Here is a 20,545-nt window from a genome sequence, read left to right as displayed (position 1 = left end):
CAGGAGTTTGAGGTTGCCGTGAGCTAGGCTGACGCCACAGCACTGTAGCCCGGGCAACAGAGCGAGACTCTGTCTCAAAAAACAAACAAACAAACAAACAAAAAAACAATTCTGTGTTTCTATGTTCCTGTCTTCACCGTGGCATCCACAGAACCTCGGCCACAGGCTGCCTGGCCCACGCCAGGTGCTCAACACGTTTTGCTGAATGAACACATGGATGACTAGCTGAATACCCAGGCACCCAATTTATAGACTTTTGGCTAGTGTGCCTGTGTGTTTACTTCCTGCTGGTTTCTTGGTCTGTTTTGGGGATACACTTGAGCCAAGAAGGAATGACGTGGCCTTAAGGCAGTATTCAAAACTATAGGTGGGAATCAAATTGCTCATTCAGAGTTCTAAAAGTTACAGCTCACACAGGGTCTGACTTTAGGGGATGGAAGCAGAAATTTCCTGGAGATTGACACTTTATCAACACTAAAACTGCTCATTAGAGAAGGAAAAACAACCCGGCCCAAACCTTTGAATTGCAAGAACTAGTGTTTTCAAAATAATTTTTTTAAAAATTTAAAAGTTAATTCCTTTTGTTAATTCCTTTTGAGCGAGAGTCTGTCTAAAAAACAAAAAAAAAGGGTGGGGTGAAGGGAGAAGAGTACTGCCTGAATGTCACTCAGTCCTCATGAGGAGACTAAGCCCTACCCCCCTACTTGTAGGGACTCATCCATCACCTGTCGAACTGCCCAGATTGAATCTCAAACAGCAGAGCCAGCTTCAGCCTTCCAGGAAAGGTGCGTCTTGCAGAGAATTTCCCAATTTCCCCTTACCGGCGGGATGCACAGCTGTGATGGGGCCTAGTGACACGTCCAGGTAGAGAGGTCCTGAGACAACTCACCCCCCAGAGTGGTGTGGAAGTAGAGCCAGACATTTCCTGTGTTCCTGGGAAAGGATGCAGAAGTGGCTAACTGAGGTTGAGTGGATTTGAGGAAGGCTCGACGTCAAATTGAACACAAAGTACATGGACCCAAGGTCAGGAGATGTGCTGGAAGCTTAAGTGGCTGCTACCGAGGAGAGAGACCGATGAAAAGACCACCAGGGTAGATTACATCTGTGCCAATGGCAGTGTCACAGGGTACGTTATTGAAACCCTGACGCCTCCACACTGAAGTTGCCAGAAAAGTACAGGACATCTAGATAAATTTGAATTTCTTATAGACAACAATTTTTTTTTTGTAGACATATGTCCCATGCAATATTCTGTTGTTTATTCATTGCCTACAATGAGCGTGAATTACTTTAGAAAGAACTAAAGATACTTTTAAACAGAAGTATAAATTATTTCATTTTTTTAATGCCAGCCACGCTGTCAATCTACTCATTAGATTTTTTTGTAATAATCACTAAAGATGGTTTCTACTCAGGAGGACCATGGAGTCTGAGTTCCTGTTGTTAATTTAGGATGCATTTCTAGAAAGTGGTTCACAAAGTTCCTAGCGTGAGCTTACCCTTGCATTTTATTTGCTTCTTTGAAGCACCATAGACATCCAGCTCCTCAAACAGGAGGAAGTCCAAAGTCAAACAACTCCTTTAATCAGTACAACCTGTTTTCTTTTCTTAAAACAAAACAAAACAGAAACAGAAACAGCAACTACACAAAAACAGCGTTTGGGCTGATTTTAGTAACCCAATTTGAATGGGTTTACTCAAACTGGGTTACTTCCTCCCGAGGAAAGAGTTGTCACTGTGTTCAACATTCTTTCTAATAGCCTGATCTCTTCCTCGTTCTCCTGTGGTCACAGCTGCCGGAGCACTTTCAGCTGGAAGGTGCCGTGTGCTGAAGGAGCTCTTTAGTGACAGGAAGTGACTGGGTGCGAGAAGGTTTATAGGGCTCCACTTCGGGCGACAAGGAAGTACGAGACTGACTGTAAATGATTTGGGGACTGTCCCCACAGATTCTTCTCGGTGAGTAAACTATGGAAGGGCACATTGAGACGCAGCGGAAGGAAGGCATTCTCTCTCTTACCTTTGCAGAACAGGAACTTCTGCGACTCGGCCCGGCCTCCGTGGTGACCCGCTTTGCACCAGAAGCATTTCTCTCAATCAGAGCCCGGATCTGGCTGTCCAGCTCCAGGCTTTCACACCTGCCCAGGGGGACACAGGAAAGTCACATTTTACAAAGGTGATCACAAATCATGCAAGGGTGGAGCGAGCTCGTGAATGACACGGAGGTGTTATTTGTGTCGGATACCTCTCTAGAAGCTCCCAGACTCTGACCTTCTTTTGTTTTCATTAGTTCGTGACATAAAAGCCCTTCGAAAGAGTATTAGAGTTCGATTTTCCCTTACTTGCACACTTACGCAAAGTGGGAAAGGAGGACGCAGACAAGTTTAGAGATTTCCATAGTATAACAATGACAAGAACTGAGCACCCACAGTGAGCCAGGTACTTTAATACATTTTTCTTATTCAATGAGTACAACAACCCACTGAAGTAGTCACTGTCCTTGCATTTTACTTACTAACTTAGGTGAGGTCAACTGTGAAATGTTGGCAAGCCAAGATCAAACTCAGATCTGTAGAATTCTATAGCCCGTGTTAACCATTTTTGTTGTGTATCTTCAATTAACCTGGGAGCAAATCCCTAAGCAATTACTTGCTGCCAAATGGAAATATTATATTATAGCCGAAGAGTATCTGGCAGCTACCTTAAGGAGAAGCTAGCCCAGTGGCTTCATGTAGCTGAGAACCAGAGTGAACTGCTCACTGTCACTTAACCGCTCACTGGTAACACCGAGATTTAAACCAGATCTTCTCCTCCAATCAGATTTTTCTTTCCCTTTTTATCATGTTGGCATGACGGAGGAATTTTCTCATTAAAAACACAACTCACGGGAAAAATGCATTAATTGTGTCATTTTTTTATATACTCTGAATATAGCACTAAGACCTGAGGTTTGCAGTGGAATAGAGAAAGAGAAACACCCTACCAAACTTTTAAACACAAACAGAACCAGTCCTATATAATCCTTGCGTTAGTTCTAACATTATCCTCGCCCTGGGATGTGTTCCCTGAATCTGCCCGGCTGATTCAGCGAGAACTGTGACTGCAGTGGCCTGTGCTCTGGGCTCTGGCCTGAGCTCATCCTTATTTTTCAGCGAGGAGACTTGGGGGTCAGTGGGGCTAAGTGCCTGCTCCACCGTCACTCGTGATGGGCAGGGTGACGGTCACACTGAAGCCGGAGACTTTTCACTCTGTCCCTGGGCTCGCAGTGACGCTGGGAACCATAAATTCAGCAGGACCGTGGAGGGCTCTTTCACTTCCAAATAATTCGTTTTAGATTTTCCATTTTGACAGGCCTTTCTGTTTAAAGAAAACAACCTGTTGGTGGCTCCAGCTGCAATGTAGGCGGCTTGTAAAGGCGATGTTAGGAGAAGCTTGAGAGAGAAGAGATGAGGGTCGGGAATCCACCCTTGCCCCTCCTTTCTGGAACTCCCCGGTTTTTAAAGTGGTGAGTTCTTGACCAGTTCCATGGTTAGGATTCAGGGGGTCCGTGAATCACCCTTAATGAAGCTAAATAAAAAATGTTATGTGCTTATTGTCTCTTTCTGAGGACAAGGTCTATAGTTTTTATCACGTTCTTGTCCTGCTTATAAGTTGGAACACACGGATCCAACTTTAGTTACTGTCATGAGGACTCCTTTAAAATCAAATCTCACTGTGGCTTTTTTTTTTTTGGTGTAAGAGTATACTTTAATCTTTCTTTCTTTCTTCCTTTCTTCCTTCTTTCTTTCTTTCTCTTCCTTTTCTTTTCTTTCTTTTTCTTTCTTTGTTCCTTTCTTTTCTCTCTTTCTCTTTCTTTTTTCCATGGAGGAACTATAAAAATTCAGAAATAGATCTTTTAATCAAACACAGTTACTAAAATCTTCATTTGAGGGGCCCTTCTTACTAAATTGCAAGTGAACAGGGAATTATAGAAGCCATACCATTGGGCTAAGAGCTCGAGCTGAGAGTGACATTCGGTAAATCCCTGTTTGGCAAGTGGCTTATTCATGACTTATTTTGAACTTATATAGACACAAACCTCCTTTGGTGCAATCCCTCCTTCCTGCCCTTCACTCACAGAATAAATCAACACAGAAAGTAAATAGGAACGATATTAATATAAATTATATTTTACCAACAGGGTAGTTGGTTAAGCCAATTTGACACTGAAAATTTTTTTCAAAAAAAAGTTTCCCTACATGATCCACGACTGTGAGCTGTTTTTCCCTAGACTAACACTGGGAAGTGACAATCTGCCCTGTCACCCCAGTGAGCAAGCAGAGAGGACAGGGGAAGACACATGAATGATTTGCAGGTATATTTGGAGCCCTCGTACGTTTATTACTTGTTCAAAAGCATCTGTACTTACAGGAGTCTCTAAAAAATTACCTAAAGGATGCAGCGTCTTTGAATGCCTTTATCAGGCTCATCCAGGGTTTGTTTATTTAAATTTTATTAGATGATTAGAGCCTAGGCATTGTTAACTTGTAGAATTCTGTCTGGGAGAAAAGATAACCTCAAAGGTTATGGTTTACTGCTGTGTAGGGCAGGTTTGTATCTAATCTAACCATCTTATTCTGACATTCCTTTACTGAATTGCCCCTAAGCACCCAGCTCTTCAAATGCTCCTTGAATGAGCCTTCTTATCTTTCTGGATACCTCATTAATGAATGAGTTCAATAAAATCTTAGACATATCTTCATTTTATGTTTGCATGAGGGTCATGTTTTCAACTTTTTGCAAACTGTTATGTTAAACACTTTAGACACTTAGAAGTACTTTAAGTGTTCGATTAGTACTTTAAGTTTGCTCCTGGCTATTTGGGGAGAAACAAATTACTTGATAAAGAAATTACTCTGTGTACGTGGGTTTTAGGTGATTAAGTTCAGGTATCTGAATTATTTTAGTAATTGCAAATATTGACAGATGTGGCTTAAAAAGGTAGTAGAAGAGAAAAAGTTTGCTCAGAGAATTTTTAAACTAGCATTGTCCTTGGGCAAGAATGAATATTTCTAAAGTTTTACCCAAAGGTATGTGGTTTCATAATTTAAATAAATGTCTCAAAATTGTATTTTGCATGTCTGAAATGAAAGCTCAGAGAATGGGGGAATATTTCTTACAAACACGGACTCTGTCATTGCCCTCAAGGTGCATTCTTGGCTGGATCCCTGTGTATTTCCTCTTTGCTTTGTTGATGTGCTGGGTCGCTGTACTGATGCTGCACACCTGAGCCCAACTTCCTGCATCTGTGCCCAGGTGGACGGTGCCGGCAGAGCAGCCAACTCGAAGCAGAGATGAAGTGCAGCTGCGGGTGCTGGTGTGAGCCCCAGTGAGAGGTAAGCTGTGGACAAAGTTCTGTAAAAATCACATTCTTGGCTGAGCGCAGTGGCTCACAGCTGTAATCCTAGCACTCTGGGAGGTCGAGGTGGGAGGATCACTCGAAGTCAGGAGTTCGAGACCAGCCTGAGCAAGAGCGAGACCCCGTCTCTACTAAAAAAATAGAAGGGAATTATCTGGCCAACTAAAAATATATATAGAAAAAAATTAGCCGGGCATGGTGTCACATGCCTGTAGTCCCAGCTACTCGGGAGGCTGAGGCAGGAGGATCGCTTGAGCCCAGGAGTTGGAGGTTGCTGTGAGCTAGGCTGATGCCACGGCACTGTAGCCCGGGGAACAGAGTGAGACCCTGTCTCAAAAAAATAGATAAATAAAAATTTTTAAAAAAAGAAAAAAGAAAAAAAAATAGTCCATTTGCTGTTAGAAATATTGCATCAATTCAATGCTGCCTCTAGAGGGCGCTCTGCATTCAGTTCCCATAGAAAGTTCCCGAAGGCCCCTTTTTCTGAAGGTTTTCATTTTGAATTTTGAGTTTAGGAAGGCGGGGGCTAGAGAATAGGTGGTGTCCATGTGAGTAATAATTATAGCTCATTTGTTTTATTTATTTTAAAACTCTTAATGAAAATTATTTCTTTTATTTTCTTTTTTTAAAATATGGAACACTTCACAAATTCACAATTCATCCTAGTGAGCATGCCAACTCCTGTGTATTCCGTGTCTTGTTCCAGTGTTAGTGTCTGTGCTGCTGAAGTGAGCACAATTACTTCTTTTTTAATAAAGTTTTTTGAGTTGCCAATAATGTTGGACATTTATGTAATAGACTTACATCAAACAGCTTAAGTAGAAGTTTTTCAGAAACAGTTCTAATAAATACATCGAGTTACCCCACACATGATAATAACCGATCATGATTTGATTCAGGGTATTTTGCACCACCTCTAGCAAAACTAGTGTGGGGAATCTGACAAAAAGTGGCTTGCACCCTATCAGCCAGATGGAAAGACAGGGAACAGTCCCCCAGAGATCAGACATGACACTGTCATGTGTAAGTCGGTTTTACAAAAAATTGCAATAATTCGTGTTCTCTCTTGTCTTTTGTGATGTTCATAGGGATGTGAAATTGATGAGCCTGGAATTTCTTTTGTGACAGAAATTAGTAAATACTCAGAGAACTGATCAAATATAGGACACTTTCAACATCAAAATATATAATGATGAGAATGTATTGTAACTCATCAAATAGGAATCATTAATTTATATTGATGAAAAAACTTCCAATAAACATAAATGGGTATAAGACAAAGCTTTTCTTTACATTGGAATGCCTTACCAATAAATGTAGAGAGCATTATGGTATTAGAAAATCACTATCTGACAACCATGATTAATAATTCAAATGAGAAATATCAATGGATGTTAAAACTGGTGGCTGAAAATTTGATGAGAGATGGAATATTTACATAATTCCATAGTCCCCCCCAAATACTTAGAGACAACTAAAGGAAATACTAAGAATAACTTCACGTTGGAGAATCTTGGCAGATACCACCTTGATCAAAGGATCGAGGTTAGAATCCCTTGTAATGGGAAAAATCAAAACTGGACCATATGCATGACAAGACACATAGCTCCCCATCTGTGGTGTCCCTGCCAAAAATGCATAACCTGAAATTAACTACGAGGAAGCGTTTGCCCAAAACAAACTGAGAAACATTCCACAGAATATCAGGCCCATGGTCTTCTGGAGTGTTCTGGACATACAGGCCAAGACTGAGGAACTGCCCCAGATTTCAAGAGAATAAAAACGATGAAAACTAATGTAATGTATGATCCTGGATTGGATTCCTTTTTCTGTGGAGGACATTGACAGGATAATTGGCAGAACCTGAATGGGGTTTGAGTATTAGATGGGAGTACTGTATCAATCAACGTTCACATTCTGATTCTGATGGCAATCTTGTGGCTGTATTGGACAGCATCCTTGTTTGTAGGATATGCATACCAAGTCACCCAGTGATGACTTGCTTTCAAATGGCTGAGGAAAACATATTTTTGTACACTTCTTAGAAATTTTTGGTAAGTTTGAAAGTATTTTAAAAAGTGCATGAGAAAGTACTTAAAATACTAAGCTTAAAAAATGAGATCTGATTTGATACTTGAATTATGCTCAAGGTAGAAATCACTTTATAAAAATGAAATTATTAATAGCATTTCATTATGTATCAGGAAATAAGATTCAGGCCAATAAATCTTTCTTGGGATTTGTGAAATTAGCGCTAACCAAAGCAACTAAGATGATTTAGAGTTTTGTTTTGTTTTGTGTTTCTAAAAGGATGTGGAAGAAGAGCATTTGTGTGAATCAAATTACTTTGATGGTCTGTTCTAGCCCAAGGATTTCAGAAAATGAAGTGAATATTCCTGCCATAATACTTAAAGAAAAAACAAAATATACAAACAAAAACCCCAAACCTTGAAAGGCCTTCACCTTGGCTCCGAGGGCTGGCATTTCACCTCCCTGTGGACTCCTCGTAATCACCAAAAGGAATTTGAGGGCAAATTTAGAAACCTTGCTGAAAATATGTTAGCCCCCATGAAGGAGAAATGAGGATTGCTGATACTGTTCTTGTCTAATAAAGAGAGCCCTGGAACAAACGCAAATGCCTCACCAGTGAGCACCGGACTGCCACGATACAGACTCACTGCTATAAAGTCATCTAATCTGTGGAAGGAACAGTTTCTTGCTGAATAAATACACATGTGAAACCGTCACTAAGCTTATAGGCAAAGGCAGTTTAAACCATTGAATAAATATGAAAATGTTTGTCATTTAAAAAATAGATTCTAGAAAAGAATCAAAGGGTACAGATAACAGACATTTCTGGGTGAGTATAAATATTTGATTTTTCTTGGGGATTTGGGCTAGGAGAATTTTCATTCTTGTTTCTTTTATAAATTATTAGAAAGATAAACAATGATACTACTAAGGCTTTTCAAACCAAAATGCTAAAGCAAAAGAAATAAACTGCAGGAGAAGTGCACAAGTTTGTGGGAAGAGGCTGAAAGGTCACACATGGCTTCATCGTAAAGAATTGCATTCAGAGAAAAAAACCAGAACAAATGGACTCGGTATTTGCGGCCTAAACTTTCAGTTGCAAAGAGAGTTACAAGGCATTGTAGATTATTTGTTTATGAAATTACCCTTACAGGGCTACATGGCAAAACTTTAAAATGACTAGATTTTATCATTCATTCAGCAAATAATTATTGAACACCTGTTTTGGGCCACATACTTTTCTTGGTGGTTGGCATATTCTTGTATCAATGAACAAAACAGAAAAAAAAATCCCTGATCTTTTGGAGCTTACATGTCAAAGTTTCCATTAAAAAAATGACAAAGACTGTAACATTATTCTGCCTCTGAACAAATCTATAGTGAATTTGCAGTCATGTTCTTTAATAAACACATCTTGGAAGATCTAGTGAAAGTCAACTCAAGTATCAGGAAGATTAATTGCCTCTAGATAGAGTTAAAAACTAGTATATCTATTTGGAAAATATCGATAGGTTCAAAGAGAGGGTTAACAAAATCATGGAACATGTTACGGGCACAGCCCCTCCTCTCAAAGGTGACTGCTGTGGCCTGAGTTGTGACCCATGAGAGCATCTACTGTTTTAGGTCATAAAATATACATACAGCTCTGAGGTGTTTAAATATTTTTAATAAAAGTGAAGAATTAGGGAGGGTAATGAGAAAGAGATCGTCTTTAACATGTAAATCTTTTAAAGAGATCTTTTGGAAAGAGTACAGATCCTCTTGGATGGCCAGAGATACAAAGTTGTAAAAAATTAAGAGGCAGTTTAGCGAAATTCTAAAACCAACCAACCAAGCAAACAAAAAACATGAGAAAACCCAGATGGGGCATGGCAGGCCCAGCTGAGAGTGCTAAGAGAGGAGACAGATAGTTCAAAGCAAAAAAATACAAAACAGAACAAAATGAGACACAGAAGATCGAGAGAAAAATCCAGAGAAAAGGACACCTGAGAGACACCATGGAAACGGGGGTGGCACCAGCTCAGGGAACCAGTGAGGGACGAATGTTGGAGCGAGAAGACGTCCAGGGATGTGCACGTAACACCTGCAGGGGGTGCAGCTTGCAGAGGTGCCTGTAGGGCTGGTTGTGACTGAACCGTGTTTTCATTTAAGAGTAAAAGAAGCCAGGCATGGGCCTGTGAGAAACGAATGTTTCTATCCTTCTACTTGGAAATGCCATCGTCTGGCAGGAAAACAAGGACTCCAAAGGCCCCGGTTAGAGGAGGGGTCAATGGACTGGGAGAGGCGGCGGCGGCAACTGGCGACTTTCATTAGAGATTTCAACCCATGATTGGGCTTATCACTGAACTGATTTTTTTTTTTTTTTTGAGACAGAGTCTCGCTCTGTTGCCCAGGCTAGAGTCAGTGTCATGGCGTCAGCCTCGCTCACAGCAACCTCAAACTCCTGGGCTCAAGCGATCCTCCTGCCTCAGCCTCCCGAGTAGCTGGGACTACAGGCTTGCACCACCATGCCCGGCTCATTTTTTCTCTATATATTTTTAGCTGTCCATATTATTTCCTTCTATTTTTAGTAGAGACGGGGTCTTGCTCTTGCTCAGGCTGGTCTCGAACTCCTGACCTCGAGCGATCCTCCCGCCTCGGCCTCCCAGAGTGCCGGGATCACAGGCGTGAGCCACCGCGCCCATTGTGAACTGATTTTTATCTCCCCAACCCCCCACTCAGCTGGAACTGACGGTGTGTGACCAACTGCAGCAGCCAGGGAACAATGGCTCCGAGGAGAGAGAGTCACAACGTCCAGCGGTGAGTGTCCTTTGGTTTCCTCAGGGAACACGGGAGGCCAAGGACACTTAGCTTTGCCAGGTGACGTGAGAGCCGGTCACTGTCAGGGGACCCACCCGAGCGTCCCGCGCAGGCTGCCGTGTTGGGGGAGGGTTGGGACCTGGCCAAGCCCAGAGGGCCCTCGTGGGGGGGGGCACATGCTGGGCAAGGGCGAACCTGTGTATAGGCTGGGGGCGACCTGGGAACAGTGTCCCTCTCCAAAAGCCACCGTCACAGGCCGGGCCGTCACCCGGCAACACCGGGATGGCATCTGGCACTTCGTTCGCTTGTCCGTCGGGGCGTCGTGAGCACTGTCGCTGGCGTCCTTTACTGCCCTGAATGGACTCAGTGTGCTGCCGGCGGTCCCTCTGGCTCTTGTTCTCACCCGGGTAGGTGACACCAGCCGCACCCGGGACTGCTGAGCGCCGGGTTCACCAGAACAACTGAAGAAGAGTTGTTTTTACAAAGAAGACCCTACGAAAATTGCAAATTCCCTTTTGCATAGTCTTACATTAAGAAGAGGTCACCGGTCGGCCACGGTTTCTCAAAAACCGCGGGGGGCCCGCGGCCGTCTTTATTTAGACCCGATTTCTCAAATCTGTCCCTCGGTCGCACTTGCGAGGCTGCGGGGTTTTCCGCGCCTCTTAGCACCGCTTCTCATGTTGACACAGAGGTTTGGCCGTGGGCAGCTGTCACTGCCGGGCTGCGGGGTCATAAAGAGACCCCCGAGCACACGCGGCCCGGCCAGCAACGAGCTGCCGTCTGTTCCTATGGTAGAACGATCGGGTTCAGAGAGAACCGCGGCGACACTCCCTGCCGAAGCCATTGATCGCTGATCAGAGAGTCCCTGCCGGCAGTCAGGCACCTTGGCTGGCCTTTCCTCAACAGACATTTTTGTTTGTTTATTTTTATGTAAACTGCCTCAGAGAAACTTTTGTTTGCAGATTCCTGGAACTCCAGCCCAGCCGGCCATCCGAGTCCTCCGTCCGCTCACCGAGCTGTGCTGGAAACTAACCTGTCACGGTGGAACTGAGCCCGAGGAAGGTGCCACAAAGTGAAACTGGCTTCTGGATCTGCCGGGTGAGAGTGAAAGTAAAGGTCACTTTTTGGTAAGCCGCTCTGAGTCTCAGTAAAAGCGGAACCCGGTGCGGGGGAAGAGGGTGGGACTTGAAGGTCAGGGGGGAAATTTGGTGGCTATGGTGACTCCGGGTGGCTTGTGGATGGACTCCACGCTGTGTCACCGGACGCTTCGATGAGTCTGGATGGGGAGGGGCAAGAAAGCAGGTTCTGAGGTGTGAGAAAAGTTCAGGAAGCTTGATGATCAGAGGTGCCATGAGAGGGCACAGCAGGGTGGCCGTGCCCAGGCTTTAGTTAGTGCCTGGAGGGACCCAGCAGGGCTGGCCACGAAACCACAGGTGCTCCGTGCAGGACGGCCGGGCTCCTGCGGCTCGCGGTGGAACATCTGGTTACGGGGCATCGTTTTGTGTCTCATGTGTTTAAAATTAGTTTCTAAGAATTATGTTGTGTGCCTTAAAGTCAAACAAACTCCCCAAAATAAAAGACAATAGTTATTCTTTTTTTTTTTTTTGACAGAGTCTCACTCTATTGACCGGGCTAGAGGGCCGCGGCATCAGCCTCACTCACAGCAACCTCAAACTACTGGGCTCAAGTGATCCTCCTGCCTCAGCCTCCCGAGTAATTGGGACTACAGGCATGTGCCACCATGTCCGGCTAATTTTTTTGTATATATTTTAGTTGTTTTGCTAATTTCTTTCTATTTTTAGTAGAGATGGGGTCTCGCTCTTGCTCAGGCTGGTCTCGTACTCCTGACCTCAAGCGATCCTCCTGCCTCGGCCTCCCGAGTAGCTGGGACTACATGCCTGCGCTACCATGCCCGGCTCATTTTCTTTTCTATATATATTTAGTTGTCCATATAATTTCTTTGTATTTTTAGTAGAGATGGGGTCTGGCTCTTCCTCAGGCTGGTCTCGAACTCCTGACCTTGAGCAATCCTCCCGCCTCGGCCTCCCAGAGTGCTAGGATTGTAGGCGTGAGCCACCGCGCCCGGCCTCTCTGAGGTTTTTATCAAAGACATTTCCATTGAGGTAAAAACCTGGCCAATTTCCAGTCTCCAGACATACAAATCTCATGCTGGGAAACAATACCAATCCTTCCCAGACAAATGATAAATTGGTTCTTGGGAAAGTTCTAATCTGGTCTTTTTTCCAGTGGTATCTCCCAAATACTTCTTAGCACGTGGTTGCAGCTTTAGAAGCAATTGTTGCTTCGAATCCAAGAGCTTATGTAAGCATAAAGTATTAAAAAAAGACAGATATGAAGACGGACTCTAGGGATCTTCTTGGGCCTTGTGTCCCAGCCAGGCCTCAGAGAACGGAAGGTCCACTGCATGAGTGTTGTTTGCATGGAAGAAGTTTTTCCAGAAGGTGCTTTAGAGAGTGTGGCTGAAGGCACAAGTTTTCCCAAAGTCCCTTGTCTTAAATCTCTGTGGATTTACCAATCCAATAAGAGTTCATTTTGTTTAATATATTACATATAAACACATGGTTGAGAAGCTACTTTCTTAGTGTGGAAAGAGAAGAAACTTAATTAAGCTGTTGGACAGAAACCCAGGGTGGCTTTGATGTTCTTGTAAGGCTGGTGGCAGGCACCCTCCCCTCCCCAGTGGAAAAAGAAGAAGCCCACCAGACCCGCCAGGAACGATGCCTGCCACCAGCCTTACTCAGGGATGCCTGTCTTTATGAGAAAGCGGCAGACAGCGTTAACTTCCCTGCAAGGTGGACAGTAACTGTGTCCATGGTCCTTTATTCTGCATTTCCAGAATAGCTTACTTTAGGGCAGGTAAGAAGGGGGTTAAAAATAAAGAGGCCAAAAGAATTGTAAAAATGCTGATGATATCACAAAAGAGATCATTTTAGTTTTCGCTCACCGCTTGCGTAGTCCAACGAAAACATCTGCCTGTCACCCCATAAACGTCCCTGCACTTCTCTTCCCTTTATGAGCAAAATAATGGAGCTTTACGGGACTTTTAATAGCCAGCAGCTGTCTGGCTGCTCAACGCTGTATCTGGGAGGCAGCGTGCTGTTCACACGGAGGGAAAAAAGACAAAACTATTGTTGGTTTTCTTAAAGGATGCCAGTGGTTTACATAAAGACATTTGAATGGTTTGAATAGGAGGAAAGACACAGGAGCTCCTTATGTGCCTGTGAGAACCGGTATATTGTTAGCAGAAGGCAAGGAGGGAGTGATGTCATTCCCCTGTGTTTAAGAGCAGGTGACCGACTGCCATTAGGAGTGAGTTTCATGCCAGGTGACATGGGCACTTCATGAGAACCTGGGTTCATCCTACTCTTCTGAGATGAGCTCTACTTCAGGCTAAAATGAATCATAATAGTTTTCCTTCTCACGCCTGTAATCCCAGCACTCTGGGAGGCCGAGGTGGGAGGATCGCTGAAGGTCAGGAGTTCGAGACCAGCCTGAGCAAGAGCGAGACCCCATCTCTACTAAAAACAGAAAGAAATTACATGGACAACTAAAAATATATATAGAAAAAATTAGCTGGGCATGGTGGCGCATGCCTGTAGTCCCAGCTACTCAGGAGGCTGAGGCAGGAGGATCACTTGAGCCCAGGAGTTTGAGGTTGCTGTGAGCTAGGCTGACGAAATGGCACTCACCCTAGCCTGGGCAACAGAGTGAGACTCTGTCTCAAAAAAAAAAAAAAAAAAAAAAAAGTTTTTTTTGCAAGGTTATAATTGTAATTTTTTGCATGCACAATCATTTTTTTTTAAAAATATACTTCTTAAAAGAATTGTTTGGACAGAGAAACATCTGCTTTTGAGAAATTAAAGTGAAGAACTAGCATCATTATAAGAGTACTTCAAACAAACAAAAAAAAGGATGACCCCAGGATCGTAACAGGTGGAATGGGGCTGCCTTTAAAATGATATGCTTCCAGGCTATGTGAAAGTGAAACATAAAAACTACAAAATACTGTGTTTACGCTGATAATCCCCCACGCTGAGAATCAAAGTTGTTTCCTCCACTCCTTGACTTTTCTTATGAAACCTTGCTTGGGATGACAACCATAATATCAATATATTAATATAATGTGTCAGGAGATGGCAAGTGCTACCCTTGCCGAATCTACAGTGTTGCAATTATTGTAAAAAGGTGACTCAGGTGCTCGCTGCTCTGCTCCTGCCGTTTCCTCTCATCTCCCCGCTCTCTGCCTTCTCCCCCAGGTCCCCTGAGACCAAGACGCGACGGCAGCTCATCCCTCAGCCCCGCATCCTTCCTTCCGAGCCCCGGATCACGCAGACCTTACAGGTAACTTGAAAGGCATCTTCTGGGCATTTTAGATTACTATCAAAGGCCCCAACTCTCTCTCTCTCCCTTAGAAATACGGGTTTTTGACCACTAGAGAAAAAAGTATGTTACCTACTAAATTCTGTACAATCTTCATCGTTAGTAGATACAGAGAATCGGAACGTTAATAAGCATCGCCGGGAAGAGGGGCTGTAAGGTGGGACGCAGGAGCCCGTACAAGTCCCTACGATCCTCGGCACGGAGGGAATGGCCGTGGGAGTCCGAGCTTGGGGCGAGGTGACCCCGGCCCCTGGGGAAGCAGGGGTCTCTCCCCGCCCTCCCTCCCTCCTCTCCCTTTCTTCCTCCTTCCCTTCCTTTTTCTCTTTCTTTCTTTTCTTCTCCCTTTCATTCTTTCTTTTTTGAACTATAACATGTAGTCAAACATGTTTTTCTGCTACCAAAGGAGCATGGGGCATCTTCTGTCCTAGAAATTGTTCAACATCATCTATTTTCTATGTTTCCATGATGCTGATGGTATCCTGGAAGTTTTTGATAGAATCAGTTAGTCCTCAGACTGTTCCTGTGAGGCAAATTTGAGTTTTACTGAAGTTTTAAAAAATGTCCACGAGATGGGTCGAGGCCTGTTGCAGACCCACGACGCCCAGGGCTGCCTCGCCGTGTGCTGGCTCTTCCCTCGGGGTGGAGGGAACCGCGTTGAGCCGGCGAGACCCCAAACACACCGCGCAGAGTCGTGAAGAGCGGCACACGGAGAAATGCTGAGTCGTACACAATTAAAGGCTAAAATGCTTGTTAAAATACTGAATGGAACCGGCTGAGGGGAAAGGGAGAAATCAATATGTCTGTATTTATCCAAGCCCTATTCTTCCACATTGCCAGTCGGTTTCAGACACCGTTGCTACGCTAGCCTGTTAGTGACCCCATCCCCAAATCGTAATGGCCTCCCTCGTCCAACCATGATTTTCATATCGGAAATACGCGTGGGTCTCTTTTAATGAAACGATTCTCACAGAGAACCCGAGCAGATGCCCCAGACACACAGGGTCTGGGAGTCCTAGTTTAAGAAACATTGATGTGTTAATAGAAACCTAATTATTACTTCTTTACATTATCTTTCGCCCAAAAGATGTTGCACGACAGAAGTTCTGTCTTTCTAAACAGAGACGCTGGCCTGTGGACGGCACTCCCGGCCGCTCAGTCCTCACTCGGGATGCCCACCGGACGTCCTTCTTCTGTGCCGCAGGCCCGGGGCAGAGGCCGAGGCGGACGGGTCACTGGTCACTGGTCTTTTTTTTTGAGACAGAGTCTCGCTTTGTCACCTGGGCTAGAGTGCCGTGGCGTCAGCCTCGCTCACAGCAACCTCAGACTCCTGGGCTCAAGTGATCCTCCTCCCTCAGCCTCCCAAGTAGCTGGGACTACAGGCATGTGCCACCATGCCCGGCTAATTTTTCTATATATATTTGTAGCTGTCCATATAATTTCTTTCTATTTTTAGTAGAGATGGGGTCTCGCTCTTGCTCAGGCTGGTCTCGAACTCCTGACCTTGAGCGATCCTCCTGCCTCAGCCTCCCAGAGTGCTGGGATGACAGGCGTGAGCCACCGTGCCCGGCCTCGGTCACTGGTCTTGACACCAGCACTCGACTCTCCTGCCACCACACCTCTGTGCACACTCTGCCTTCAGTCTGGAATACTCTCCCCTTCTCTTATTCCATCTTTCTCCTCATTTTCCCTTTGCCAGAAATTGGGTCCAACAGCTTCTTCTTGCACCCTGTCCTAACCTCTAGCAATCTACTTTCCTCAGATTTCCCAGGGCAGTTTGTCTGTGTCTCCTTATGCGGCAAAACATCCCACTGTATATTGTACTTAGCTGTGTGCATGGCCTTGCGCTTCTAAACTGCAAACAGCTAGAGCGTAGGATCCGCATCTGATTCTTCTCCTGCCAGCACGTAGCAGGGTATCGTGCACATAAAAGGTGCCAAATAAGAAATCAAAGACATAATTCTGGGCCCCAACAAGTAGAGTGAAGCTTGAGCAAAACCTTGAAAGATTGGAAGAATGTGGAAAGCGGCTGAGGAAGGAATTTTTTCATAAGGAACTTAGTCAACTTCTTGCTATATATCTGAGCTAAGGATTAAACAAATCAGGAGGAAAGATACAGCTACTTCTTCACCTTATTCCTAAAACAGAGTTGTTTCCTAGGAGAAAATTTGTGCCATTAAAGAGAAATCAAACTAAGTATCAAGGTTTGTCAATGGAAATTTGCCAAATACTTTATAAATCAAATAACCTTCATTATCTACCATGATTCTTGTCCCTCACTGTCACCTCATCTGTTTCTGTCTTTTCTGCAAGGCTCCACCTGATAGGTGCTCATCCACTCTTAATAAACTCACCATCTTTGTCAGAAAACAGAGGAGCTCTCATTAGAATATCACTATGAGAGGCTTATAACTTCTAAACAAAGTGTTGTTATTACCTTTCAGAGTCTTCATACGGAATGGTGAACACCACCAGTTTCTCATCTTTGTTCATGAGCTGTCCGCACGGAATCTAAAAGAAAAAAAAATGAAGGACGTGAGGCTCAGACGTGTCTCAAATGAAGTTTACTATGTCAGTCACTGAAAGAAAAATCACCTGTTAAATTAATGCGTTTTTTTCATCAAAAGCCATGTTTTTATTCTCATGTCTTGTTTTCAGCCCAGCCAGATGCGAGAAGACAGACCACAAGCTTACCTTCTGCCGGGTCCTAATCAAAGGTAAAACACTGGGTGTAAACACAGGCTCGGGGCTTTCAGTTAAGGAAGATGCTCATGACAGGTAGAAATCGTCCAGGAGCAAATGAGAGAAAGCCAGACATTCCAACACAGAGAGTGGAAAAGTTGTCCAAGTTGTCAGATGGATGTGTTTGTAGTTTAATTAACCGGAGGACAGAAATGAGTTCTCCAGAAATGACCCAGGACACCAACAGCCTTCTTCGTGGAAGGGCGTCCACACCAGCTTTTTCTCCAGTAGGAATGAATGATTATTTTCATGATTTTCAGAATAACAAGGGCTCTGGTGATGCGATCATTATAAGAGGAGGAGGAAAAAGTGTGCTTAAGACACAGAATTTTTTCATTTCCCATTTTCTCTATTTGATATAATTTGCAACCTAAGCACTGAACTGTGGACAAACATTACCAAGACAGCACAGCACCTCATGGGACTTCCAGTAGAATCTTGAGGTTGAAGAATTTGAAGATTTGTGTAGGTTTTAAAAGCCAATTCATGCAGGCAATTAACACATTTTAAATGCATCTGGAAACCACTCATTGCTGTGATCCCATTAGAAAATTTAGGGAGTTAGGTTTATGGGAAACATGAAGCCGGCTTGTCTGAGTTTTATGTTTCTGTTTAATTGTAACAGCATCCAAAAAAAAAAAAAAAAAAAAAGAAAGAAAGAAAGAAAGAAGAAAACAACATTTGTTAAAATACTCCAGGAAGGATTCATTTCAGCTATTGGCAAGCTGTCTGTATATAGTGTGGGAGGGTGGCTTTTTTTGCTTTGTTTTCAGCTTGTGACAGCTGTTTGAAAGTCATCTGTTACCACCATGGTTGCCAGTTACGAGATGAAAGCCAGTGTCTGTCAGGACTGTTGTAGGAGGTGGACCACCAACTAGAACAGCTATCTTTTATTAATAACTATGCAGGATTGCAAGACTGCCCGCCCCTTACGTGGCACTCGGGAGGTGGTACACAATTTCACAAATTCATTGAACAGGAAGGCAAGTGACATGCTGCCTGACAGAGTGACTTCTATTTCTGAAAGATGAAGTTTTAAAAATTGAATTAATAAATGAAATGAAATAAACTTGTAGGAAGGGTTTTTAAATGTCCTCAATTGTTTTATTATTCCTGAAATTACTTTTAAAAATGCTAAATTTCCCAGCATATCTGAAAGTATACATGGATCCTAGCGCATCAGGGAATCATAGAATTTCACACTTTAGAGAACACTCCAGGAATCACAACACCATCATTTTACCATAAAGGAGACGTAAGTCCTGAGAGGACAAATGACTGGGCCAATGAACGGCTGAGCTAGGATTAGACACCGAGCCATCTGACTCCTAGTCCATGACTTTCTATGATTGTTCCATAATTAAACATCATACAGACGAAGTTTTAAATTTGAGGTAAAATGCGATCTGTTTTTATACTAATATATTTTAAAGTAATATACAAAACTTTTACATTACAAATACACCTTGTGAAAATATATTTCTTAAGCAGTACCATTGCATTATTTGAACTCTGGTGGTAAACCCTCCAAAAATGCCATGTGGAAAGAGAAATCTCCAGACTTAAAATTTTATAGTTTAAGATTCACAAATAATACCTCCAAGGCACTGGAAACAGACAAGACAGGTACTGCCTCAAAGGTATTAATTATTGTACTGAACATTGTAATTCCTTCCTAAATTGCCTTTTCCTGGGCTGGAATTTTACATTTGTTATTATTTTGTCAGGGAGTAACAGTATCAACTGGTGATAATCGGAAAAGCCAACATCTCAGGCATAATGATAATCTCCAATTGATCTATTTCCACCAGAATTCTTTCCATTTCTACTGACAGAAGTGTTTTTCTAACCAAACAGTGACAAAGGAGACAATTGGACAAAAGATACTCTGCAATCAAAGGGCTTCTCTTTCAAGTGGAAGCAAATAAATAAAATAAAGCCCACCCTGAGGACACAGGCCTTGTCAATATCATTGCCTCATTTCTTTCAGAGGAAATAAACAACAGAAGGCCAGGACTGAGAAAACATTTGGGTGCGTCTCTAACTTTATCTCCACTAATTACGAGTCAGGGTGGCATCAAACCGTAATATAAAGAATTCTGCTGCAGTTTTCTCTCCTAATTTTCCACTGAGCAGAAGCCCAGAATCAGCCTAGATGCGGGGGTGGGGATGGGGGGGTGGGTCATGCACGTCCTGAACTTTTGCTGACTGGTGTGGAGACCTGGGAACGGGACCCCTGCTTAGACAAACCAGGACACACCGTGGTCTGGACGCCTCATTCTAGTAGCACACGGCAGTTACCTCTGGCTGTGGTTCCTTAATTTCTTTTTTTTTTTTTTGACAGAGTCTCGCTTTGTTGCCTGGGCTAGAGTTCCGTGGTGTCAGCCTCGTTCACAGCAACCTTAAACTTCTGGGCTTAAGCAATCCTCCTGCCTCAGCCTCCTGAGGAGCTGGGACTACAGGCATGCGCCACCATGCTTGGCTAATTTTCTCTCTATATATATTTTTAGTTGGCCAGATAATTTCTTTCTATTTTTAGTAGAGCCGGGGTCTCGCTCTTCCTCAGGCTGGTTTTGAACTCCTGACCTTGAGCGATCCTCCCACCTTGGCCTCCCTGAGTGCTAGGATTACAGGTGTGAGCCATCGTAAGTCACTCTTTATACCTAAAATAACCAGTGTGTATGTTCAAGAAGCTTTATCCCGAGATCAGTCATTGTATCTCCAAAAATATTAAAAAAGAAAATAATCAAAAGGACTCCACTTAGGCTAGAAACAGGAACAATGAAGCATATAAGGTGACTATAAGACTAATCTAAACTTACATGTGTGAGGTTAAGATACCATTAAAATATTTTAGATAATTTCTGTGCAAAATTAGCCAAATGTTCAAGGTTTTTGAGAATATGATGATGTCATTAAAAAAAAAGCATATGTTGTAAGTTTTCATTCATTTGTTTCCTCTAGAAAATATCCTTTTATGCCAAAAAGGTACTTAAGGAGTTTGATGGCAGTGTGGAAAAATTGGAGAAGAGGAAAATCAGACACCACGCTCATTTACAGGAAAAGCTCAAGGGCAATTGAGAATGAGGCGATTTTTGGCTACACATTTGGCTAAACCAAAAGAAAGAAATACCCAAAAGAGCCATAGGTTTTTTTTTTTTTTTCATTTCATATTTCTTA

At 43.3% G+C, this 20,545-nt stretch overlaps 2 long non-coding RNA genes across 6 annotated transcripts; both read left to right on the top strand.

Moving 5' to 3' along the window:
- The first annotated feature begins 1,796 nt into the window (after window positions 1-1,796).
- Window positions 1,797-11,276, top strand: LOC123629885. 4 transcript variants are annotated; one of them, XR_006732360.1, is made up of 6 exons: window positions 1,797-2,173; window positions 3,349-3,502; window positions 4,268-4,351; window positions 5,293-5,372; window positions 10,148-10,225; window positions 11,188-11,276. It is a non-coding gene; the product is annotated as an uncharacterized LOC123629885 (long non-coding RNA). The 4 variants fall into 4 exon arrangements; XR_006732358.1 differs by lacking the exon at window positions 4,268-4,351; XR_006732361.1 differs by lacking the exon at window positions 4,268-4,351 and having other exon boundaries at window positions 5,185-5,372.
- A 6-nt stretch (window positions 11,277-11,282) lies between these two features.
- On the top strand, window positions 11,283-19,332 carry LOC123629884. 2 transcript variants are annotated; one of them, XR_006732357.1, is made up of 4 exons: window positions 11,283-11,352; window positions 14,503-14,587; window positions 17,282-17,340; window positions 19,223-19,332. It is a non-coding gene; the product is annotated as an uncharacterized LOC123629884 (long non-coding RNA). The 2 variants fall into 2 exon arrangements; XR_006732356.1 differs by lacking the exons at window positions 11,283-11,352; window positions 14,503-14,587 and adding an exon at window positions 17,092-17,194.
- The last annotated feature ends 1,213 nt before the right edge of the window (window positions 19,333-20,545 follow it).

The sequence above is a fragment of the Lemur catta genome, unplaced genomic scaffold (genome assembly GCF_020740605.2).
Source record: "Lemur catta isolate mLemCat1 unplaced genomic scaffold, mLemCat1.pri scaffold_62_ctg1, whole genome shotgun sequence".
In the NCBI taxonomy this organism is placed as follows: domain Eukaryota; kingdom Metazoa; phylum Chordata; class Mammalia; order Primates; family Lemuridae; genus Lemur; species Lemur catta.
Note: the sequence above shows the minus strand (reverse complement) of the source record. Positions and strands in the feature narration are given on the sequence as shown.